This window comes from Crinia signifera, unplaced genomic scaffold (genome assembly GCF_055691185.1).
Source record: "Crinia signifera unplaced genomic scaffold, ASM5569118v1 HAP2_SCAFFOLD_74, whole genome shotgun sequence".
In the NCBI taxonomy this organism is placed as follows: domain Eukaryota; kingdom Metazoa; phylum Chordata; class Amphibia; order Anura; family Myobatrachidae; genus Crinia; species Crinia signifera.
Genome location: NW_028142643.1, coordinates 421,099 through 447,654, shown reverse-complemented (window position 1 = coordinate 447,654; position 26,556 = coordinate 421,099). Strand labels below are relative to the sequence as shown.

Sequence of the window (26,556 nt, the reverse complement as noted above, 5' to 3'; positions counted from 1 at the left end):
TGCATTGGCCGGGAATCGAACCCGGGCCTCCCGCGTAGCAGGCGAGAATTCTACCACTGAACAACCAATGCTTCACATTTTACTTCACGGTTACTTTCCCATTTTCCTCAATGTGTGAAACCAAGCATGCATCTCAGTGTACTGAATGTGGTAGCCTAGATCTACTTTAATAGCTTGTAGGGCACTCCTTGGCTTGAGTGGCCTTTTTGTCACATCACAGTAACCAAGCCTGGCTAGCTCAGTCGGTAGAGCATGCGACTCTTAATCTCAGGGTCGTGGGTTCGAGCCCCACGTTGGGTGGTGTTTTTTCCCAGAATTCTACAGGCGAGATCTCTGTCACTACACAACCAAACGTGTTTTATTTGAAACTTAAAAGAGGTGTACATCAGTGTGTAAAACCATGCAGGAACCTCAGGATCTACTAAATGTGGAAACCTTGCTTTGGTTTTATAGATTGAAGGGCAATCCTTGCCTTGCCATGATGCCATAACACTGTAAAAAAGCCTAGCTATCTGAGTCAATAGCGAATAAGACTCCAAATCTAAGAGTCATTTGCTTTGAGCACAACATTGGGTGGTGTTTATTCCCTTTTCAGATCCATGCCTCCCTCATGGCAGGCGAGAATTCTACCACTAAACCACAAGATTCTACCACTAAATCATTGTATGTTGAATTCTATGCCTGCACCACCAAAATGCAAAGAGCCATGTACTATTTAACAAAATATATCACTGTTTCAGGTGTACATCAGTGGGTGAAACCATGCAGGAATATCAGGATCTACTGAATGTGGAAACTTTGCTTTGGTTTAGTAGTGTAGATTGAAGAGCAAGCGTTGCCTTGCCTTGATGCTACAACACTGTAACAAAGCCTGGCCAGCTTAGTCAATAGAAATAAAACTCCCAAGCTAAGAGTCATATGCTTTTAGTACAACATTTGTTTGGTGTTTATTCCCTTTTCAGATCCAGACCTCTCTCTTGGCAGGTGGGAATTCTACCACTAAACCACAAGATTCTACCATTAATTTATTGTATGTGGAATTCTATACCTGCACCACCAAAATGCAAAGAGCCAGCCACTCTTTAACAAAATATACCATAATTTCAGTAAAACTTCAGTACTGCATTGGCCGGGAATTGAACCCGAGCCTCCCGCATGGCAGGCGAGAATTCTACCACTGAACAACCAATGCTTCACATTTTACTTCAAGGTTACTTACCCATTTTCCTCAATGTGTGAAACCAAGCATGCATCTCAGTGTACTGAATGTGGTAGCCTAGATCTACTTTAATAGCTTGTAGGGCACTCCTTGGCTTGAGTGGCCTTTTTGTCACACAACAGTAACCAAGCCTGGCTAGCTCAGTCGGTAGAGCATGAGACTCTTAATCTCAGGGTTGTGGGTTCGAGCCCCACGTTGGGCGGTGTTTTTTCCCAGAATTCTACAGGCGAGATCTCTGTCACTACACAACCAAACGTGTTTTATTTGAAACTTAAAAGAGGTGTACATCAGTGTGTGAAACCAAGCAGGAATCTCAGGATCTACTAAATGTGGAAACCTTGCTTTGGTTTTATAAATTGAAGGGCAATCCTTGCCTTGCCATGATGCCATAACACTGTAAAAAAGCTTAGCTATCTGAGTCAATAGCGAATAAGACTCCAAATCTAAGAGTCATTTGCTTTGAGCACAACATTGGGTGGTGTTTATTCCCTTTTCAGATCCATGCCTCCCTCATGGCAGGCGAGAATTCTACCACTAAACCACAAGATTATACCATTAAATCATTGTATGTTAAATTCTATACCTGCACCACCAAAATGCAAAGAGCCAGGCACTCTTTAACAAAATATATCGCTGTTTCAGGTGTACATCAGTGGTTGAAACCATGCAGGAATATCAGGATCTACTGAATGTGGAAACTTTGCTTTGGTTTAATAGTGTAGATTGAAGAGCAAGCGTTGCCTTGCCTTGATGCTACAACACTGTAACAAAGCCTGGCCAGCTTAGTCAATAGAAATAAAACTCCCAAGCTAAGAGTCATATGCTTTTAGTACAACATTTGTTTGGTGTTTATTCCCTTTTCAGATCCAGACCTCTCTCTTGGCAGGTGGGAATTCTACCACTAAACCACAAGATTCTACCATTAATTTATTGTATGTGGAATTCTATACCTGCACCACCAAAATGCAAAGAGCCAGACACTGTTTAACAAAATATACCATAATTTCAGTAAAACTTGAGTACTGCATTGGCCGGGAATCGAACCCGGGCCTCCCGCGTGGCAGGCGAGAATTCTTCCACTGAACAACCAATGCTTCACATTTTACTTCACGGTTACTTACCCATTTTCCTCAATGTGTGAAACCGAGCATGCATCTCAGTGTACTGAATGTGGTAGCCTAGATCTACTTTAATAGCCTGTATTGCACTCCTTGGCTTGAGTGGCCTTTTTGTCAAATCACAGTAACCAAGCCTGGCTAGCTCAGTCGGTAGAGCATGAGACTCTTAATCTCAGGGTCGTGGGTTCGAGCCCCACGTTGCGCAGTGTTTTTTCCCAGAATTCTACAGGCGAGATCTCTGTCACTACACAACCAAACGTGTTTTATTTGAAACTTAAAAGAGGTGTACATCAGTGTGTGAAACCAAGCAGGAATCTCAGGATCTACTAAATGTGGAAACCTTTCTTTGGTTTTATAGGTTGAAGGGCAATACTTGCCTTGCCATGATGCCATAACACTGTAAAAAAGCCTAGCTATCTGAGTCAATAGCGAATACGGAATATGCTGCGCTATATAAGAAACTGTTAATAAATAAATAAATAAATAAAATAAGACTCCAAATCTAAGAGTCATTTGCTTTGAGCACAACATTGGGTGGTGTTTATTCCCTTTTCAGATCCATGCCTCCCTCATGGCAGGCGAGAATTCTACCACTAAACCACAAGATTCTACCACTAAATCATTGTATATTGAATTCTATACCTGCACCACCAAAATGCAAAGAGCCAGGCACTCTTTAACAAAATATATCGCTTTTTCAGGTGTACATCAGTGGGTGAAACCATGCAGGAATATCAGGATCTACTGAATGTGGAAACTTTGCTTTGGTTTAATAGTGTAGATTGAAGAGCAAGCGTTGCCTTGCCTTGATGCTACAACACTGTAACAAAGCCTGGCCAGCTTAGTCAATAGAAATAAAACTCCCAAGCTAAGAGTCATATGCTTTTAGTACAACATTTGTTTGGTGTTTATTCCCTTTTCAGATCCAGACCTCTCTCTTGGCAGGTGGGAATTCTACCACTAAACCACAAGATTCTAACATTAATTTATTGTATGTGGAATTCTATACCTGCACCACCAAAAAGCAAAGAGCCAGACACTATTTAACAAAATATACCATAATTTCAGTAAAACTTGAGTACTGCATTGGCCGGGAATCGAACCCGGGCCTCCCGCGTGGCAGGCAAGAATTCTACCACTGAACAACCAATGCTTCACATTTTACTTCACGGTTACTTACCCATTTTCCTCAATGTGTGAAACCAAGCATGCATCTCAGTGTACTGAATGTGGTAGCCTAGTTCTACTTTAATAGCTTGTATTGCACTCCTTGGCTTGAGTGGCCTTTTTGTCAAATCACAGTAACCTAGCCTGGCTAGCTCAGTCGGTAGAGCATGAGACTCTTAATCTCAGGGTCATGGGTTCGAGCCCCACATTGGGCGGTGTTTTTTCCCAGAATTCTACAGGCGAGATCTCTGTCACTACACAACCAAACGTGTTTTATTTGAAACTTAAAAGAGGTGTACATCAGTGTGTGAAACCAAGCAGGAATCTCAGGATCTACTAAATGTGGAAACCTTGCTTTGGTTTTATAGATTGAAGGGCAATCCTTGCCTTGCCATGATGCCATAACACTGTAAAAAAGCCTAGCTATCTGAGTCAATAGCGAATAAGACTCCAAATCTAAGAGTCATTTGCTTTGAGCACAACATTGGGTGGTGTTTATTCCCTTTTCAGATCCATGCCTCCCTCATGGCAGGCGAGAATTCTACCACTAAACCACAAGATTCTACCACTAAATCATTGTATGTTGAATTCTATGCCTGCACCACCAAAATGCAAAGAGCCATGCACTATTTAACAAAATATATCGCTGTTTCAGGTGTACATCAGTGGGTGAAACCATGCAGGAATATCAGGATCTACTGAATGTGGAAACTTTGCTTTGGTTTAATAGTGTAGATTGAAGAGCAAGCGTTGCCTTGCCTTGATGCTACAACACTGTAACAAAGCCTGGCCAGCTTAGTCAATAGAAATAAAACTCCCAAGCTAAGAGTCATATGCTTTTAGTACAACATTTGTTTGGTGTTTATTCCCTTTTCAGATCCAGACCTCTCTCTTGGCAGGTGGGAATTCTACCACTTAACCACAAGATTCTAACATTAATTTATTGTATGTGGAATTCTTTACCTGCACCACCAAAATGCAAAGAGCCAGACACTCTTTAACAAAATATACCATAATTTCAGTAAAACTTGAGTACTGCATTGGCCGGGAATCGAACCCGGGCCTCCCGCGTGGCAGGCGAGAATTCTACCACTGAACAACCAATGCTTCACATTCTACTTCACGTTTACTTACCCATTTTCCTCAATTTGTGAAACCAAGCATGCATCTCAGTGTACTGAATGTGGTAGCCTAGATCTACTTTAATAGCTTGTAGGGCACTCCTTGGCTTGAGTGGCCTTTTTGTCACACAACAGTAGCCAAGCCTGGCTAGCTCAGTCGGTAGAGCATGAGACTCTTAATCTCAGGGTCGTGGGTTCGAGCCCCACGTTGCGCAGTGTTTTTTCCCAGAATTCTACAGGCGAGATCTCTGTCACTACACAACCAAACCTGTTTTATTTGAAACTTAAAAGAGGTGTACATCAGTGTGTGAAACCAAGCAGGAATCTCAGGATCTACTAAATGTGGAAACCTTGCTTTGGTTTTATAGATTGAAGGGCAATCCTTGCCTTGCCATGATGCCATAACACTGTAAAAAAGCCTAGCTATCTGAGTCAATAGCGAATAAGACTCCAAATCTAAGAGTCATTTGCTTTGAGCACAACATTGGGTGGTGTTTATTCCCTTTTCAGATCCATGCCTCCCTCATGGCAGGCGAGAATTCTACCACTAAACCACAAGATTCTACCACTAAATCATTGTATGTTGAATTCTATACCTGCACCACCAAAATGCAAAGAGCCAGGCACTCTTTAACAAAATATATCGCTGTTTCAGGTGTACATCAGTGGGTGAAACCATGCAGGAATATCAGGATCTACTGAATGTGGAAACTTTGCTTTGGTTTAATAGTGTAGATTGAAGAGCAAGCGTTGCCTTGCCTTGATGCTACAACACTGTAACAAAGCCTGGCCAGCTTAGTCAATAGAAATAAAACTCCCAAGCTAAGAGTCATATGCTTTTAGTACAACATTTGTTTGGTGTTTATTCCCTTTTCAGATCCAGACCTCTCTCTTGGCAGGTGGGAATTCTACCACTAAACCACAAGATTCTACCATTAATTTATTGTATGTGGAATTCTATACCTGCACCACCAAAATGCAAAGAGCCAGACACTCTTTAACAAAATATACCATAATTTCAGTAAAACTTGAGTAGGACACTCCTTGGCTTGAGTGGCCTTTTTGTCACACAACAGTAGCCAAGCCTGGCTAGCTCAGTCGGTAGAGCATGAGACTCTTAATCTCAGGGTCGTGGGTTCGAGCCCCACGTTGGGCGGTGTTTTTTCCCAGAATTCTACAGGCGAGATCTCTGTCACTACACAACCAAACCTGTTTTATTTGAAACTTAAAAGAGGTGTACATCAGTGTGTGAAACCAAGCAGGAATCTCAGGATCTACTAAATGTGGAAACCTTGCTTTGGTTTTATAGATTGAAGGGCAATCCTTGCCTTGCCATGATGCCATAACACTGTAAAAAAGCCTAGCTATCTTAGTCAATAGCGAATAAGACTCCAAATCTAAGAGTCATTTGCTTTGAGCACAACATTGGGTGGTGTTTATTCCCTTTTCAGATCCATGCCTCCCTCATGGCAGGCGAGAATTCTACCACTAAACCACAAGATTCTACCACTAAATCATTGTATGTTGAATTCTATACCTGCACCACCAAAATGCAAAGAGCCAGGCACTCTTTAACAAAATATATCGCTTTTTCAGGTGTACATCAGTGGGTGAAACCATGCAGGAATATCAGGATCTACTGAATGTGGAAACTTTGCTTTGGTTTAATAGTGTAGATTGAAGAGCAAGCGTTGCCTTGCCTTGATGCTACAACACTGTAACAAAGCCTGGCCAGCTTAGTCAATAGAAATAAAACTCCCAAGCTAAGAGTCATATGCTTTTAGTACAACATTTGTTTGGTGTTTATTCCCTTTTCAGATCCAGACCTCTCTCTTGGCAGGTGGGAATTCTACCACTTAACCAGAAGATTCTAACATTAATTTATTGTATGTGGAATTCTTTACCTGCACCACCAAAATGCAAAGAGCCAGACACTCTTTAACAAAATATACCATAATTTCAGTAAAACTTGAGTACTGCATTGGCCGGGAATCGAACCCGGGCCTCCCGCGTAGCAGGCGAGAATTCTACCACTGAACAACCAATGCTTCACATTTTACTTCACGGTTACTTTCCCATTTTCCTCAATGTGTGAAACCAAGCATGCATCTCAGTGTACTGAATGTGGTAGCCTAGATCTACTTTAATAGCTTGTAGGGCACTCCTTGGCTTGAGTGGCCTTTTTGTCACATCACAGTAACCAAGCCTGGCTAGCTCAGTCGGTAGAGCATGCGACTCTTAATCTCAGGGTCGTGGGTTCGAGCCCCACGTTGGGTGGTGTTTTTTCCCAGAATTCTACAGGCGAGATCTCTGTCACTACACAACCAAACGTGTTTTATTTGAAACTTAAAAGAGGTGTACATCAGTGTGTAAAACCATGCAGGAACCTCAGGATCTACTAAATGTGGAAACCTTGCTTTGGTTTTATAGATTGAAGGGCAATCCTTGCCTTGCCATGATGCCATAACACTGTAAAAAAGCCTAGCTATCTGAGTCAATAGCGAATAAGACTCCAAATCTAAGAGTCATTTGCTTTGAGCACAACATTGGGTGGTGTTTATTCCCTTTTCAGATCCATGCCTCCCTCATGGCAGGCGAGAATTCTACCACTAAACCACAAGATTCTACCACTAAATCATTGTATGTTGAATTCTATGCCTGCACCACCAAAATGCAAAGAGCCATGTACTATTTAACAAAATATATCACTGTTTCAGGTGTACATCAGTGGGTGAAACCATGCAGGAATATCAGGATCTACTGAATGTGGAAACTTTGCTTTGGTTTAGTAGTGTAGATTGAAGAGCAAGCGTTGCCTTGCCTTGATGCTACAACACTGTAACAAAGCCTGGCCAGCTTAGTCAATAGAAATAAAACTCCCAAGCTAAGAGTCATATGCTTTTAGTACAACATTTGTTTGGTGTTTATTCCCTTTTCAGATCCAGACCTCTCTCTTGGCAGGTGGGAATTCTACCACTAAACCACAAGATTCTACCATTAATTTATTGTATGTGGAATTCTATACCTGCACCACCAAAATGCAAAGAGCCAGCCACTCTTTAACAAAATATACCATAATTTCAGTAAAACTTCAGTACTGCATTGGCCGGGAATTGAACCCGAGCCTCCCGCATGGCAGGCGAGAATTCTACCACTGAACAACCAATGCTTCACATTTTACTTCAAGGTTACTTACCCATTTTCCTCAATGTGTGAAACCAAGCATGCATCTCAGTGTACTGAATGTGGTAGCCTAGATCTACTTTAATAGCTTGTAGGGCACTCCTTGGCTTGAGTGGCCTTTTTGTCACACAACAGTAACCAAGCCTGGCTAGCTCAGTCGGTAGAGCATGAGACTCTTAATCTCAGGGTTGTGGGTTCGAGCCCCACGTTGGGCGGTGTTTTTTCCCAGAATTCTACAGGCGAGATCTCTGTCACTACACAACCAAACGTGTTTTATTTGAAACTTAAAAGAGGTGTACATCAGTGTGTGAAACCAAGCAGGAATCTCAGGATCTACTAAATGTGGAAACCTTGCTTTGGTTTTATAAATTGAAGGGCAATCCTTGCCTTGCCATGATGCCATAACACTGTAAAAAAGCTTAGCTATCTGAGTCAATAGCGAATAAGACTCCAAATCTAAGAGTCATTTGCTTTGAGCACAACATTGGGTGGTGTTTATTCCCTTTTCAGATCCATGCCTCCCTCATGGCAGGCGAGAATTCTACCACTAAACCACAAGATTATACCATTAAATCATTGTATGTTAAATTCTATACCTGCACCACCAAAATGCAAAGAGCCAGGCACTCTTTAACAAAATATATCGCTGTTTCAGGTGTACATCAGTGGTTGAAACCATGCAGGAATATCAGGATCTACTGAATGTGGAAACTTTGCTTTGGTTTAATAGTGTAGATTGAAGAGCAAGCGTTGCCTTGCCTTGATGCTACAACACTGTAACAAAGCCTGGCCAGCTTAGTCAATAGAAATAAAACTCCCAAGCTAAGAGTCATATGCTTTTAGTACAACATTTGTTTGGTGTTTATTCCCTTTTCAGATCCAGACCTCTCTCTTGGCAGGTGGGAATTCTACCACTAAACCACAAGATTCTACCATTAATTTATTGTATGTGGAATTCTATACCTGCACCACCAAAATGCAAAGAGCCAGACACTGTTTAACAAAATATACCATAATTTCAGTAAAACTTGAGTACTGCATTGGCCGGGAATCGAACCCGGGCCTCCCGCGTGGCAGGCGAGAATTCTTCCACTGAACAACCAATGCTTCACATTTTACTTCACGGTTACTTACCCATTTTCCTCAATGTGTGAAACCGAGCATGCATCTCAGTGTACTGAATGTGGTAGCCTAGATCTACTTTAATAGCCTGTATTGCACTCCTTGGCTTGAGTGGCCTTTTTGTCAAATCACAGTAACCAAGCCTGGCTAGCTCAGTCGGTAGAGCATGAGACTCTTAATCTCAGGGTCGTGGGTTCGAGCCCCACGTTGCGCAGTGTTTTTTCCCAGAATTCTACAGGCGAGATCTCTGTCACTACACAACCAAACGTGTTTTATTTGAAACTTAAAAGAGGTGTACATCAGTGTGTGAAACCAAGCAGGAATCTCAGGATCTACTAAATGTGGAAACCTTTCTTTGGTTTTATAGGTTGAAGGGCAATACTTGCCTTGCCATGATGCCATAACACTGTAAAAAAGCCTAGCTATCTGAGTCAATAGCGAATACGGAATATGCTGCGCTATATAAGAAACTGTTAATAAATAAATAAATAAATAAAATAAGACTCCAAATCTAAGAGTCATTTGCTTTGAGCACAACATTGGGTGGTGTTTATTCCCTTTTCAGATCCATGCCTCCCTCATGGCAGGCGAGAATTCTACCACTAAACCACAAGATTCTACCACTAAATCATTGTATATTGAATTCTATACCTGCACCACCAAAATGCAAAGAGCCAGGCACTCTTTAACAAAATATATCGCTTTTTCAGGTGTACATCAGTGGGTGAAACCATGCAGGAATATCAGGATCTACTGAATGTGGAAACTTTGCTTTGGTTTAATAGTGTAGATTGAAGAGCAAGCGTTGCCTTGCCTTGATGCTACAACACTGTAACAAAGCCTGGCCAGCTTAGTCAATAGAAATAAAACTCCCAAGCTAAGAGTCATATGCTTTTAGTACAACATTTGTTTGGTGTTTATTCCCTTTTCAGATCCAGACCTCTCTCTTGGCAGGTGGGAATTCTACCACTAAACCACAAGATTCTAACATTAATTTATTGTATGTGGAATTCTATACCTGCACCACCAAAAAGCAAAGAGCCAGACACTATTTAACAAAATATACCATAATTTCAGTAAAACTTGAGTACTGCATTGGCCGGGAATCGAACCCGGGCCTCCCGCGTGGCAGGCAAGAATTCTACCACTGAACAACCAATGCTTCACATTTTACTTCACGGTTACTTACCCATTTTCCTCAATGTGTGAAACCAAGCATGCATCTCAGTGTACTGAATGTGGTAGCCTAGTTCTACTTTAATAGCTTGTATTGCACTCCTTGGCTTGAGTGGCCTTTTTGTCAAATCACAGCAACCTAGCCTGGCTAGCTCAGTCGGTAGAGCATGAGACTCTTAATCTCAGGGTCATGGGTTCGAGCCCCACATTGGGCGGTGTTTTTTCCCAGAATTCTACAGGCGAGATCTCTGTCACTACACAACCAAACGTGTTTTATTTGAAACTTAAAAGAGGTGTACATCAGTGTGTGAAACCAAGCAGGAATCTCAGGATCTACTAAATGTGGAAACCTTGCTTTGGTTTTATAGATTGAAGGGCAATCCTTGCCTTGCCATGATGCCATAACACTGTAAAAAAGCCTAGCTATCTGAGTCAATAGCGAATAAGACTCCAAATCTAAGAGTCATTTGCTTTGAGCACAACATTGGGTGGTGTTTATTCCCTTTTCAGATCCATGCCTCCCTCATGGCAGGCGAGAATTCTACCACTAAACCACAAGATTCTACCACTAAATCATTGTATGTTGAATTCTATGCCTGCACCACCAAAATGCAAAGAGCCATGCACTATTTAACAAAATATATCGCTGTTTCAGGTGTACATCAGTGGGTGAAACCATGCAGGAATATCAGGATCTACTGAATGTGGAAACTTTGCTTTGGTTTAATAGTGTAGATTGAAGAGCAAGCGTTGCCTTGCCTTGATGCTACAACACTGTAACAAAGCCTGGCCAGCTTAGTCAATAGAAATAAAACTCCCAAGCTAAGAGTCATATGCTTTTAGTACAACATTTGTTTGGTGTTTATTCCCTTTTCAGATCCAGACCTCTCTCTTGGCAGGTGGGAATTCTACCACTTAACCACAAGATTCTAACATTAATTTATTGTATGTGGAATTCTTTACCTGCACCACCAAAATGCAAAGAGCCAGACACTCTTTAACAAAATATACCATAATTTCAGTAAAACTTGAGTACTGCATTGGCCGGGAATCGAACCCGGGCCTCCCGCGTGGCAGGCGAGAATTCTACCACTGAACAACCAATGCTTCACATTCTACTTCACGTTTACTTACCCATTTTCCTCAATTTGTGAAACCAAGCATGCATCTCAGTGTACTGAATGTGGTAGCCTAGATCTACTTTAATAGCTTGTAGGGCACTCCTTGGCTTGAGTGGCCTTTTTGTCACACAACAGTAGCCAAGCCTGGCTAGCTCAGTCGGTAGAGCATGAGACTTAATCTCAGGGTCGTGGGTTCGAGCCCCACGTTGCGCAGTGTTTTTTCCCAGAATTCTACAGGCGAGATCTCTGTCACTACACAACCAAACCTGTTTTATTTGAAACTTAAAAGAGGTGTACATCAGTGTGTGAAACCAAGCAGGAATCTCAGGATCTACTAAATGTGGAAACCTTGCTTTGGTTTTATAGATTGAAGGGCAATCCTTGCCTTGCCATGATGCCATAACACTGTAAAAAAGCCTAGCTATCTGAGTCAATAGCGAATAAGACTCCAAATCTAAGAGTCATTTGCTTTGAGCACAACATTGGGTGGTGTTTATTCCCTTTTCAGATCCATGCCTCCCTCATGGCAGGCGAGAATTCTACCACTAAACCACAAGATTCTACCACTAAATCATTGTATGTTGAATTCTATACCTGCACCACCAAAATGCAAAGAGCCAGGCACTCTTTAACAAAATATATCGCTGTTTCAGGTGTACATCAGTGGGTGAAACCATGCAGGAATATCAGGATCTACTGAATGTGGAAACTTTGCTTTGGTTTAATAGTGTAGATTGAAGAGCAAGCGTTGCCTTGCCTTGATGCTACAACACTGTAACAAAGCCTGGCCAGCTTAGTCAATAGAAATAAAACTCCCAAGCTAAGAGTCATATGCTTTTAGTACAACATTTGTTTGGTGTTTATTCCCTTTTCAGATCCAGACCTCTCTCTTGGCAGGTGGGAATTCTACCACTAAACCACAAAATTCTAACATTAATTTATTGTATGTGGAATTCTATACCTGCACCACCAAAATGCAAAGAGCCAGACACTCTTTAACAAAATATACCAAAATTTCAGTAAAACTTGAGTACTGCATTGGACGGGAATCGAACCCGGGCCTCCCGCGTGGCAGGCGAGAATTCTACCACTGAACAACCAATGCTTCACATTTTACTTCACGGTTACTTACCCATTTTCCTCAATGTGTGAAACCAAGCATGCATCTCAGTGTACTGAATGTGGTAGCCTAGATCTACTTTAATAGCTTGTAGGGCACTCCTTGGCTTGAGTGGCCTTTTTGTCAAATCACAGTAACCAATCCTGGCTAGCTCAGTCGGTAGAGCATGAGACTCTTAACCCCTTCACGACATTTGACGTATATATACGTCATGGCCGGGAAGTACTTCCCGACCTTTGACGTATATATACGTCATGGCTTAAAACTGTCACTGCGTCTAGAGACGCAGTGACAGAGGGACGATGTCTGCTGTCCCTGACAGCAGACATGTCCGTGCATGCCCAGGGGGGGCGGCGATGCCGCCCCCCCGTCGGCGATCGCTGTGATTGGCTGTTCATTGTGAACAGCCATTCACAGCGTTTTCTGTGTCACCGGCGAATAACGTTCGCCGGTGACACGGGATCGGAGGTGATTGGTGCTGTAAAGTACAGCACCAATCACCGCGGGGTGTAAGGGTGACACTGGTGTCACCCCACCTCACCCCTCCCGCCCCCAAAGGCCGTGATTGGTTCGTCGAACCGACGGACCAATCACAGCCATGGAGGGGGGTTTAAACTAACGGTGACTGCACTGCAGACGCCATTCCGGTCTGGAATAGCGTGCAGTGCGGTCACCGTGCCCAGCTGCCGCCTATACTGACCAGAACCCATCCAAAATACTTACCTGATCATTGAGATTGCTTATGCTTGTGACATCTTGTGACATCCTGTGACATCTTGTGCTGCTGCGATTTATTAGATAGAGAGAGAGTTAGAGAGAGAGAGATAGAGAGAGATAGAGAGAGATAGAGAGGCCTAGTGCTATATTTTGTGCTGCTGCAGTGTGATAGAGCTATAGATAGAGAGATAGAGAGAGATAGAGAGAGATAGAGAGAGAGAGATAGAGAGAGAGATAGTGACAGATTGTGCTATATATTTTTTATATAACTGAAAGAGATAGAGAGAGATAGAGAGAGATAGAGAGGCCTAGTGCTATATTTTGTGCTGCTGCAGTGTGATAGAGCTATAGATAGATAGAGAGAGATAGAGAGAGATAGAGAGAGAGAGATAGAGAGATAGTGACAGATTGTGCTATATATTTTTTTTATAACTGACTGCTGCCCCCCCTTTTGTGCTGATCAGTATAAATTAACTGATCAGCAACTTTTTGGGGGCGCAGGTTTTTTTTTATATATAGATATACCTGTCAGTGCTGCTGCTGCAGTGTCATAGAGTGATAGATAGTGAGAGATAGAGAGATAGAGAGAGATAGTGACAGAGAGTGATAGAGAGTGCTAAATTTTGTGTCTGCTGCCCCCGCCTTTTGTGCTGATCACTATATCTGAGGTGATCAGCAACTTTTTAGGGGTGCAGAGGTTTTTTTTTTTATATATACCTGTCAGTACCACCAAAGGTTGTGCACCTGCTGCCCCTCACTGGTAATCAGTGTCGCATCACTGATCACCTTTTTTTATTTTTTGTGAGTGCTGTGGGGTCTTTTTTACATTTTTTTTTTTACACACACTGTGATTTTGTGTGTGTCCTGTGGCCACTGTGCGCTGATCAGTGACGTACATCACTGATCAGCTTTTTCGGCACAGGGTTGATCTATTTTATTTTTTTTTAATCAAATTCCTGTTGCCTTTGAGCGCTGTTCAGTGACGGACGTTACTGACCAACATCTGTGCTCAATTTTTGGCGCAGGACCTTTTTTTTTTTTAACCCCTTCCATTTTTTTTTTTTTTAACCCCTTCCATTTTTTTTTAACCCCTTCCATTTATTTTTTTTAACCCCTTCCATTTTTTTTTTTTTTGAACCCTTCAATTTTTGTATTTTTGTATTTTTTTTTTTTCTGCACTACATACATACACACTACATACCCCCCGGGTTGAAATAAAGTTTGTACCCCCCCCCCCTACACTATACACGTATTGAAACATTTCACTACCAGTAACACAAAAATATAAATGGCATCCCAAATGTCATCCCAAATGTCGTCCCAGTCATCCAGGAGAATGTATTCGGTGGAGGAGGCATATGCCATGCTTGCCTCTGACTCTGACACAGCCAGTGAGGCAAGCGGGGAATTTGAAGGATTTGTCTTAAGCTCCTCTTCCTCCTCTGATGATGAGGGACCCCCTCAAAGACGCCCCCGTAGAGCAGCTGAGACCCCCCCCCAATAATTGATCTCGTATGGACCCCACCACCAGACAATTTTGAGCCCCAGGTTCCTGAGTTTTTGGCCATCCCAGGAATCCAATTTGATTCAACAGGTCTCAGAGAAATTGACATTTTTAAATTATTTTTCTCTGATGATTTTATAAATTTAATGGTGGACCAAACTAATTTATATGCCCAGCAGTTTATTGCTCAAAACCCCACGTCATCATTTGCTAGGTGGACCCCTGTAGATGCAGTAGAGATGATGACGTTTTGGGGTCTGGTGTTACATATGGGCATAGTAAAAAAGCCACAAATTAGGCAATATTGGAGTACAGATGTTCTGTACAGCACCCCATTTCACCGTATGGCCATGCCCCGGGCTCGTTTTGAGGCAATCCATAAATTTATACATTACACCGATAATGCACAGTGCCCACCCAGAGATGATCCCACCTTTGACAGGCTATTCAAAGTCAGGCCGGTCATTGATCATTTCAGTGCCAAATTTGCAGAGCTATACATCCCTGATAAATGTATTAGTATCGACGAGTCCCTTATACATTTTAAAGGAAGGGTTAAATTCCGCCAGTACCTTCCCAGTAAGAGGGCAAGGTATGGGATAAAAATGTATAAGCTGTGTGAAAGCACCACAGGGTACACCCACAAGTTTAGGGTATATGAAGGGAAGGATTCAAGAATTGAACCACCAGAATGCCCCCCCTCCCTCGTAGGTGTTAGTGGAAAAATTGTCTGGGATTTAATGCACCCCTTCCTGGATAAGGGTTATCACCTCTATGTGGATAACTTTTACACCAGCATCCCCCTGTTTAAGGCCCTTGGTTCAAGAGGTACAGCAGCTTGCGGTACTGTGCGCAAGAACCAAAGAGGCCTCCCCAAAACGCACATTGCCCAAGTAATGAGAAGGGGTGAAAGCAGGGGAATATGCACCGAAAATATGTTGTTGGTCAAATATAAGGACAAGAGGGATGTCCTTATACTGACAACAATTCATGGAGACAGTACCACCTCCATCCCTGTACGAGGTACCAGTACCCACACCTCAAAACCAAATTGTATCCTAGATTACAATAAGTACATGGGTGGAGTGGATCTTTCAGATCAGGTACTGAAGCCGTACAGTGCCCTGCGGAAAACAAATATCTGGTACAAGAAGCTGGCCGTGTATATCATCCAGATGGCACTGTATAACGCTTACGTGCTATTCCGTTCTACCGGCCAGAGGGGGACATTTATGCACTTTCAAGAGGAAGTCATAAAGAGCCTAACATTTGGGAATCAGCAGGCAGAGGGCCCAAGTACTTCTAGTACTGGCCCCCGTATTGTACCAGGGCAGCATTTTCCCAACGAAATTCCCTCCACTGCAAGAAAGGGCAGGACACAAAAAAGGTGCAAAGTTTGCTATAAAAAGGGAATAAGAAAGGAAACTATTTTCCACTGTGAAACTTGCCCCGACAAACCCGGCCTATGTATAAAGGAGTGTTTCAAAATATACCACACATCTATGGATTATTAGGTTCATCATTTCACCGTGCTTCGGGGGTCTTGCTAATGCCACATAGCACCCACCATTCATTCCACCAGAATCTGAGCTGCAAAAACCAAAAATCACTCCTTCCCTTCTGAGTCCTGCCATGCACCCAACTGGTATTTTTTGGTCACATGTGAGGCATTGCCGTACTCTGGAGAAATGGGGGCACAGATTTTGGGGTGCTTTGTCTCCTTCATTCCTTGTGAAAATGAAAAATTTTGAGCCAGAAGTACATTTTTGTGTAAAAAAATGTATTTTTTTCATTTTCACTGCCCAGTTGTACCAAAATTGATGAAACCCCTGGGGGTTTGAAATGTACACTATACCCCTAGATGAATTCCCTGAGGGGTGTAGTTTGCAAAATGGGGTCACTTGTGGGGGGGTTCCACTGTATTGGTAATGCAACATAGCACCCACCATTCATTCCACCAAAATCTGTGCTGCAAAATCCAAAAATCACTCCTTCCCTTCTGAGTCCTGCCATGCACCCAACTGGTATTTTTTGGTCACATGTGAGGCATTGCCGTACTCTGGAGAAATGGGGGCACAGATTTTGGGGTGCTTTGTCTCCTTCATTCCTTGTGAAAATGAAAAATTTTGAGCCAGAAGTACATTTTTGTGTAAAAAAATGTATTTTTTTCATTTTCACTGCCCAGTTGTACCAAAATTGATGAAACCCCTGGGGGTTTGAAATGTACACTATACCCCTAGATGAATTCCCTGAGGGGTGTAGTTTGCAAAATGGGGTCACTTGTGGGGGGGTTCCACTGTATTGGTAATGCAACATAGCACCCACCATTCATTCCACCAAAATCTGTGCTGCAAAATCCAAAAATCACTCCTTCCCTTCTGAGTCCTGCCATGCACCCAACTGGTATTTTTTGGTCACATGTGAGGCATTGCCGTACTCTGGAGAAATGGGGGCACAGATTTTGGGGTGCTTTGTCTCCTTCATTCCTTGTGAAAATGAAAAATTTTGAGCCAGAAGTACATTTTTGTGTAAAAAAATGTATTTTTTTCATTTTCACTGCCCAGTTGTACCAAAATTGATGAAACCCCTGGGGGTTTGAAATGTACACTATACCCCTAGATGAATTCCCTGAGGGGTTTAGTTTGCAAAATGGGGTCACTTGTGGGGGGGTTCCACTGTATTGGTAATGCAACATAGCACCCACCATTCATTCCACCAAAATCTGTGCTGCAAAATCCAAAAATCACTCCTTCCCTTCTGAGTCCTGCCATGCACCCAACTGGTATTTTTTGGTCACATGTGAGGCATTGCCGTACTCTGGAGAAATGGGGGCACAGATTTTGGGGTGCTTTGTCTCCTTCATTCCTTGTGAAAATGAAAAATTTTGAGCCAGAAGTACATTTTTGTGTAAAAAAATGTATTTTTTTCATTTTCACTGCCCAGTTGTACCAAAATTGATGAAACCCCTGGGGGTTTGAAATGTACACTATACCCCTAGATGAATTCCCTGAGGGGTGTAGTTTGCAAAATGGGGTCACTTGTGGGGGGGTTCCACTGTATTGGTGCTTTGGGAGTCTTGCTAATGCAACATAGCACCCACCATTCATTCCACCAAAATCTTTGCTGCAAAATCCAAAAATCACTCCTTCCCTTCTAAGTCCTGCCATGCACCCAACTGGTATTTTTTGGTCACATGTGAGGCATTGCCGTACTCGGGAGAAATTGGGGCACAGATTTTGGGGTGCTTTGTCTCCTTCATTCCTTGTGAAAATGAAAAATTTTGAGCCAGAACTGCATGTTTGTGTAAAAAAATGTAATTTTCCATTTTCACATCCCAGTTGTACCAAAATTGGTGAAACCCCTGGGGGTTTGAAATGTACACTATACCCCTAGATGAATTCCCTGAGGGGTATACTTTGCAAAATGGGGTGACTTGTGGGGGGGTTCCACTGTATTGGTGCTTTGGGAGTCTTGCTAATGCAACATAGCACCCACCATTCATTCCACCAAAATCTTTGCTGCAAAATCCAAAAATCACTCCTTCCCTTCTAAGTCCTGCCATGCACCCAACTGGTATTTTTTGGTCACATGTGAGGCATTGCCGTACTCGGGAGAAATTGGGGCACAGATTTTGGGGTGCTTTGTCTCCTTCATTCCTTGTGAAAATGAAAAATTTTGAGCCAGAACTGCATGTTTGTGTAAAAAAATGTAATTTTCCATTTTCACATCCCAGTTGTACCAAAATTGGTGAAACCCCTGGGGGTTTGAAATGTACACTATACCCCTAGATGAATTCCCTGAGGGGTGTACTTTGCAAAATGGGGTGACTTGTGGGGGGGTTCCACTGTATTGGTGCTTTGGGAGTCTTGCTAATGCAACATAGCACCCACCATTCATTCCACCAAAATCTTTGCTGCAAAATCCAAAAATCACTCCTTCCCTTCTGAGTCCTGCCATGCACCCAACTGGTATTTTTTGGTCACATGTGAGGCATTGCCGTACTCGGGAGAAATTGGGGCACAGATTTTGGGGTGCTTTGTCTCCTTCATTCCTTGTGAAAATGAAAAATTTTGAGCCAGAACTGCATGTTTGTGTAAAAAAATGTAATTTTCCATTTTCACATCCCAGTTGTACCAAAATTGGTGAAACCCCTGGGGGTTTGAAATGTACACTATACCCCTAGATGAATTCCCTGAGGGGTGTACTTTGCAAAATGGGGTGACTTGTGGGGGGGTTCCACTGTATTGGTGCTTTGGGAGTCTTGCTAATGCAACATAGCACCCACCATTCATTCCACCAAAATCTTTGCTGCAAAATCCAAAAATCACTCCTTCCCTTCTAAGTCCTGCCATGCACCCAACTGGTATTTTTTGGTCACATGTGAGGCATTGCCGTACTCGGGAGAAATTGGGGCACAGATTTTGGGGTGCTTTGTCTCCTTCATTCCTTGTGAAAATGAAAAATTTTGAGCCAGAACTGCATGTTTGTGTAAAAAAATGTAATTTTCCATTTTCACATCCCAGTTGTACCAAAATTGGTGAAACCCCTGGGGGTTTGAAATGTACACTATACCCCTAGATGAATTCCCTGAGGGGTGTTCTTTGCAAAATGGGGTGACTTGTGGGGGGGTTCCACTGTATTGGTGCTTTGGGAGTCTTGCTAATGCAACATAGCACCCACCATTCATTCCACCAAAATCTTTGCTGCAAAATCCAAAAATCACTCCTTCCCTTCTAAGTCCTGCCATGCACCCAACTGGTATTTTTTGGTCACATGTGAGGCATTGCCGTACTCGGGAGAAATTGGGGCACAGATTTTGGGGTGCTTTGTCTCCTTCATTCCTTGTGAAAATGAAAAATTTTGAGCCAGAACTGCATGTTTGTGTAAAAAAATGTAATTTTCCATTTTCACATCCCAGTTGTACCAAAATTGGTGAAACCCCTGGGGGTTTGAAATGTACACTATACCCCTAGATGAATTCCCTGAGGGGTGTACTTTGCAAAATGGGGTGACTTGTGGGGGGGTTCCACTGTATTGGTGCTTTGGGAGTCTTGCTAATGCAACATAGCACCCACCATTCATTCCACCAAAATCTTTGCTGCAAAATCCAAAAATCACTCCTTCCCTTCTAAGTCCTGCCATGCACCCAACTGGTATTTTTTGGTCACATGTGAGGCATTGCCGTACTCGGGAGAAATTGGGGCACAGATTTTGGGGTGCTTTGTCTCCTTCATTCCTTGTGAAAATGAAAAATTTTGAGCCAGAACTGCATGTTTGTGTAAAAAAAATGTAATTTTCCATTTTCACATCCCAGTTGTACCAAAATTGGTGAAACCCCTGGGGGTTTGAAATGTACACTATACCCCTAGATGAATTCCCTGAGGGGTGTACTTTGCAAAATGGGGTGACTTGTGGGGGGGTTCCACTGTATTGGTGCTTTGGAAGTCTTGCTAATGCAACATAGCACCCACCATTCATTCCACCAAAATCTTTGCTGCAAAATCCAAAAATCACTCCTTCCCTTCTAAGTCCTGCCATGCACCCAACTGGTATTTTTTGGTCACATGTGAGGCATTGCCGTACTCTGGAGAAATTGGGGCACAGATTTTGGGGTGCTTTGTCTCCTTCATTCCTTGTGAAAATGAAAAATTTTGAGCCAGAACTGCATGTTTGTGTAAAAAAATGTAATTTTCCATTTTCACATCCCAGTTGTACCAAAATTGGTGAAACCCCTGGGGGTTTGAAATGTACACTATACCCCTAGATGAATTCCCTGAGGGGTGTAGATTGCAAAATGGGGTGACTTGTGGGGGAGGTTCCTAACTTTTAGCACTTATGGTGCCTAGAAACCTACATGGTGCCTAAAAAAAAATCTCATAAAAAGGAGGCTCCAAAATCAAGTAGGTGCTCCTTCTATTATGAAGCCTGTGGTTTGGTCAACGTGCACACTAGGGCCACATATAGGATATTTTTTAAAACAAAAGAATTGGGGGAATCAATTTTTAGTCACATTTCTCTAGTAAAATCTACTGTATTCGTTAGAAAAATGTATTAAAATTGAAACTCTGCAAAAAAAAAGAAATTTTGAAATTTCACCTACACTTTGTTTTAATTCCTGTGAAACACCTAAAGGGTTAACAAACTTCCAAAATGCTGTTTTGAATACTGTGAGGGGTGCAGTTTTTGAAATGGCATCATTTATGGGGGTGTCTCACATACAAGTCCCTCAAAGTCACATCAGAACTGAACTGGTCCCTAAAAAAATCAGTGTTTGAAATTTTCATGAAAATTTGAGAATTTGCTATTCATATTGTAAGCCTCCTAGTGTCCAAAAAAATTAAAAGGAAGTTGAAATAATGATGGAAACATAAAGTAGACATATGGTCTATGTTAGTTATTAACTATTTTGAGTGGTATGATTATTTGTCTCACAAGCAGAAAATTTAACATTTTGCAAATTGCTAAATTTTCCATTTTTTCACGATATTTTGGTATTTTTCACAAAAAAACACAGACTGTATCGACGAAAATTTACCACTAACTTGAAGTACAATGTGTCACGAGAAAACATTCTCAAAATCACTGGGATAAGTAAAAGCAAAAAAAAGTTATCCCCACTTAAGTGAGACATGTCAGATTTGAAAAAAAGGGCTCTGTCATGAAGGCACAAACTGGCTCTGTCATGAAGGGGTTAATCTCAGGGTCGTGGGTTCGAGCCCCACGTTGGGTGGTGTTTTTTCCCAGAATTCTACAGGCGAGATCTCTGTCACTACACAACCAAACGTGTTTTAGTTGAAATTTAAAAGAGGTGTACATCAGTGTGTGAAACCAAGCAGGAATCTCAGGATCTACTAAATGTTGAAACCTTGCTTTGGTTTTATAGATTAAAGGGCAATCCTTGCCTTGCCATGATGCCATAACACTGTAAAAAAAGCCTAGCTATCTGAGTCATTAGCGAATAAGACTCCAAATCTAAGAGTCATTTGCTTTGAGCACAACATTGGGTGGTGTTTATTCCCTTTTCAGATCCATGCCTCCCTCATGGCAGGCGAGAATTCTACCACTAAACCACAAGATTCTACCACTAAATCATTGTATGTTGAATTCTATACCTGCACCACCAAAATGCAAAGAGCCAGGCACTCTTTAACAAAATATATCGCTGTTTCAGGTGTACATCAGTGGGTGAAACCATGCAGGAATATCAGGATCTACTGAATGTGGAAACTTTGCTTTGGTTTAATAGTGTAGATTGAAGAGCAAGCGTTGCCTTGCCTTGATGCTACAATACTGTAACAAAGCCTGGCCAGCTTAGTCAATAGAAATAAAACTCCCAAGCTAAGAGTCATATGCTTTTAGTACAACATTTGTTTGGTGTTTATTCCCTTTTCAGATCCAGACCTCTCTCTTGGCAGGTGGGAATTCTACCACTAAACCACAAGATTCTACCATTAATTTATTGTATGTGGAATTCTATACCTGCACCACCAAAATGCAAAGAGCCAGACACTCTTTAACAAAATATACCATAATTTCAGTAAAACTTGAGTACTGCATTGGCCGGGAATCGAACCCGGGCCTCCCGCGTAGCAGGCGAGAATTCTACCACTGAACAACCAATGCTTCACATTTTACTTCACGGTTACTTACCCATTTTCCTCAATGTGTGAAACCAAGCATGCATCTCAGTGTACTGAATGTGGTAGCCTAGATCTACTTTAATAGCTTGTAGGGCACTCCTTGGCTTGAGTGGCCTTTTTGTCACATCACAGTAACCAAGCCTGGCTAGCTCAGTCGGTAGAGCATGCGACTCTTAATCTCAGGGTCGTGGGTTCGAGCCCCACGTTGGGCGGTGTTTTTTCCCAGAATTCTACAGGCGAGATCTCTGTCACTACACAACCAAACGTGTTTTATTTGAAACTTAAAAGAGGTGTACATCAGTGTGTGAAACCAAGCAGGAATCTCAGGATCTACTAAATGTGGAAACCTTGCTTTGGTTTTATAAATTGAAGGGCAATCCTTGCCTTGCCATGATGCCATAACACTGTAAAAAAGCCTAGCTATCTGAGTCAATAGCGAATAAGACTCCAAATCTAAGAGTCATTTGCTTTGAGCACAACATTGGGTGGTGTTTATTCCCTTTTCAGATCCATGCCTCCCTCATGGCAGGCGAGAATTCTACCACTAAACCACAAGATTCTACCACTAAATCATTGTATGTTAAATTCTATACCTGCACCACCAAAATGCAAAGAGCCAGGCACTCTTTAACAAAATATATCGCTGTTTCAGGTGTACATCAGTGGGTGAAACCATGCAGGAATATCAGGATCTACTGAATGTGGAAACTTTGCTTTGGTTTAAAAGTGTAGATTGAAGAGCAAGCGTTGCCTTGCCTTGATGCTACAACACTGCAACAAAGCCTGGCCAGCTTAGTCAATAGAAATAAAACTCCCAAGCTAAGAGTCATATGCTTTTAGTACAACATTTGTTTGGTGTTTATTCCCTTTTCAGATCCAGACCTCTCTCTTGGCAGGTGGGAATTCTACCACTAAACCACAAGATTCTACCATTAATTTATTGTATGTGGAATTCTATACCTGCACCACCAAAATGCAAAGAGCCAGCCACTCTTTAACAAAATATACCATAATTTCAGTAAAAATTGAGTACTGCATTGGCCGGGAATCGAACCCGGGCCTCCCGCGTGGCAGGCGAGAATTCTACCACTGAACAACCAATGCTTCACATTTTACTTCAAGGTTACTTACCCATTTTCCTCAATGTGTGAAACCAAGCATGCATCTCAGTGTACTGAATGTGGTAGCCTAGATCTACTTTAATAGCTTGTAGGGCACTCCTTGGCTTGAGTGGCCTTTTTGTCACATCACAGTAACCAAGCCTGGCTAGCTCAGTCGGTAGAGCATGAGACTCTTAATCTCAGGGTCGTGGGTTCGAGCCCCACGTTGGGCGGTGTTTTTTCCCAGAATTCTACAGGCGAGATCTCTGTCACTACACAACCAAACGTGTTTTATTTGAAACTTAAAAGAGGTGTACATCAGTGTGTGAAACCATGCAGGAATCTCAGGATCTACTAAATGTGGAAACCTTGCTTTGGTTTTATAGATTGAAGGGCAATCCTTGCCTTGCCATGATGCCATAACACTGTAAAAAAGCCTAGCTATCTGAGTCAATAGCGAATAAGACTCCAAATCTAAGAGTCATTTGCTTTGAGCACAACATTGGGTGGTGTTTATTCCCTTTTCAGATCCATGCCTTCCTCATGGCAGGCGAGAATTCTACCACTAAACCACAAGATTCTACCACTAAATCATTGTATGTTGAATTCTATGCCTGCACCACCAAAATGCAAAGAGCCATGCACTATTTAACAAAATATATCACTGTTTCAGGTGTACATCAGTGGGTGAAACCATGCAGGAATATCAGGATCTACTGAATGTGGAAACTTTGCTTTGGTTTAGTAGTGTAGATTGAAGAGCAAGCGTTGCCTTGCCTTGATGCTACAACACTGTAACAAAGCCTGGCCAGCTTAGTCAATAGAAATAAAACTCCCAAGCTAAGAGTCATATGCTTTTAGTACAACATTTGTTTGGTGTTTATTCCCTTTTCAGATCCAGACCTCTCTCTTGGCAGGTGGGAATTCTACCACTAAACCACAAGATTCTACCATTAATTTATTGTATGTGGAATTCTATACCTGCACCACCAAAAAGCAAAGAGCCAGACACTCTTTAACAAAATATACCATAATTTCAGTAAAACTTGAGTACTGCATTGGCCGGGAATCGAACCCGGGCCTCCCGCGTGGCAGGCGAGAATTCTACCACTGAACAACCAATGCTTCACATTTTACTTCACGGTTACTTACCCATTTTCCTCAATGTGTGAAACCAAGCATGCATCTCAGTGTACTGAATGTGGTAGCCTAGTTCTACTTTAATAGCTTGTATTGCACTCCTTGGCTTGAGTGGCCTTTTTGTCAAATCACAGTAACCAAGCCTGGCTAGCTCAGTCGGTAGAGCATGAGACTCTTAATCTCAGGGTCATGGGTTCGAGCCCCACATTGGGCGGTGTTTTTTCCCAGAATTCTACAGGCGAGATCTCTGTCACTACACAACCAAACGTGTTTTATTTGAAACTTAAAAAAGGTGTACATCAGTGTGTGAAACCAAGCAGGAATCTCAGGATCTACTAAATGTGGAAACCTTGCTTTGGTTTTATAGATTGAAGGGCAATCCTTGCCTTGCCATGATGCCATAACACTGTAAAAAAGCCTAGCTATCTGAGTCAATAGCGAATAAGACTCCAAATCTAAGAGTCATTTGCTTTGAGCACAACATTGGGTGGTGTTTATTCCCTTTTCAGATCCATGCCTCCCTCATGGCAGGCGAGAATTCTACCACTAAACCACAAGATTCTACCACTAAATCATTGTATGTTGAATTCTATGCCTGCACCACCAAAATGCAAAGAGCCATGCACTATTTAACAAAATATATCGCTGTTTCAGGTGTACATCAGTGGGTGAAACCATGCAGGAATATCAGGATCTACTGAATGTGGAAACTTTGCTTTGGTTTAATAGTGTAGATTGAAGAGCAAGCGTTGCCTTGCCTTGATGCTACAACACTGTAACAAAGCCTGGCCAGCTTAGTCAATAGAAATAAAACTCCCAAGCTAAGAGTCATATGCTTTTAGTACAACATTTGTTTGGTGTTTATTCCCTTTTCAGATCCAGACCTCTCTCTTGGCAGGTGGGAATTCTACCACTAAACCACAAGATTCTACCATTAATTTATTGTATGTGGAATTCTATACCTGCACCACCAAAATGCAAAGAGCCAGCCACTCTTTAACAAAATATACCATAATTTCAGTAAAACTTCAGTACTGCATTGGCCGGGAATCGAACCCGGGCCTCCCGCGTGGCAGGCGAGAATTCTACCACTGAACAACCAATGCTTCACATTTTACTTCAAGGTTACTTACCCATTTTCCTCAATGTGTGAAACCAAGCATGCATCTCAGTGTACTGAATGTGGTAGCCTAGATCTACTTTAATAGCTTGTAGGGCACTCCTTGGCTTCAGTGGCCTCTTTGTCACATCACAGTAACCAAGCCTGGCTAGCTCAGTCGGTAGAGCATGAGACTCTTAATCTCAGGGTCGTGGGTTCGAGCCCCACGTTGGGCGGTGTTTTTTCCCAGAATTCTACAGGCGAGATCTCTGTCACTACACAACCAAACGTGTTTTATTTGAAACTTAAAAGAGGTGTACATCAGTGTGTGAAACCAAGCAGGAATCTCAGGATCTACTAAATGTGGAAACCTTGCTTTGGTTTTATAAATTGAAGGGCAATCCTTGCCTTGCCATGATGCCATAACACTGTAAAAAAGCCTAGCTATCTGAGTCAATAGCGAATAAGACTCCAAATCTAAGAGTCATTTGCTTTGAGCACAACATTGGGTGGTGTTTATTCCCTTTTCAGATCCATGCCTCCCTCATGGCAGGCGAGAATTCTACCACTAAACCACAAGATTCTACCACTAAATCATTGTATGTTAAATTCTATACCTGCACCACCAAAATGCAAAGAGCCAGGCACTCTTTAACAAAATATATCGCTGTTTCAGGTGTACATCAGTGGGTGAAACCATGCAGGAATATCAGGATCTACTGAATGTGGAAACTTTGCTTTGGTTTATTAGTGTAGATTGAAGAGCAAGCGTTGCCTTGCCTTGATGCTACAACACTGTAACAAAGCCTGGCCAGCTTAGTCAATAGAAATAAAACTCCCAAGCTAAGAGTCATATGCTTTTAGTACAACATTTGTTTGGTGTTTATTCCCTTTTCAGATCCAGACCTCTCTCTTGTCAGGTGGGAATTCTACCACTTAACCACAAGATTCTAACATTAATTTATTGTATGTGGAATTCTTTACCTGCACCACCAAAATGCAAAGTGCC

At 42.2% G+C, this 26,556-nt stretch overlaps 3 non-coding genes across 3 annotated transcripts; all 3 read right to left on the bottom strand.

The window, feature by feature from the left end:
• TRNAS-GCU (transfer RNA serine (anticodon GCU)) lies at positions 1 to 71 on the bottom strand. The gene has a single exon. It is a non-coding gene; the product is annotated as a tRNA-Ser (tRNA).
• Positions 72 to 6,602: 6,531 nt separating this feature from the next.
• On the bottom strand, positions 6,603 to 6,673 carry TRNAS-GCU (transfer RNA serine (anticodon GCU)). Its single transcript has one exon. It is a non-coding gene; the product is annotated as a tRNA-Ser (tRNA).
• A 15,447-nt stretch (positions 6,674 to 22,120) lies between these two features.
• TRNAS-GCU (transfer RNA serine (anticodon GCU)) lies at positions 22,121 to 22,191 on the bottom strand. Its single transcript has one exon. It is a non-coding gene; the product is annotated as a tRNA-Ser (tRNA).
• Positions 22,192 to 26,556: the final 4,365 nt, after the last annotated feature.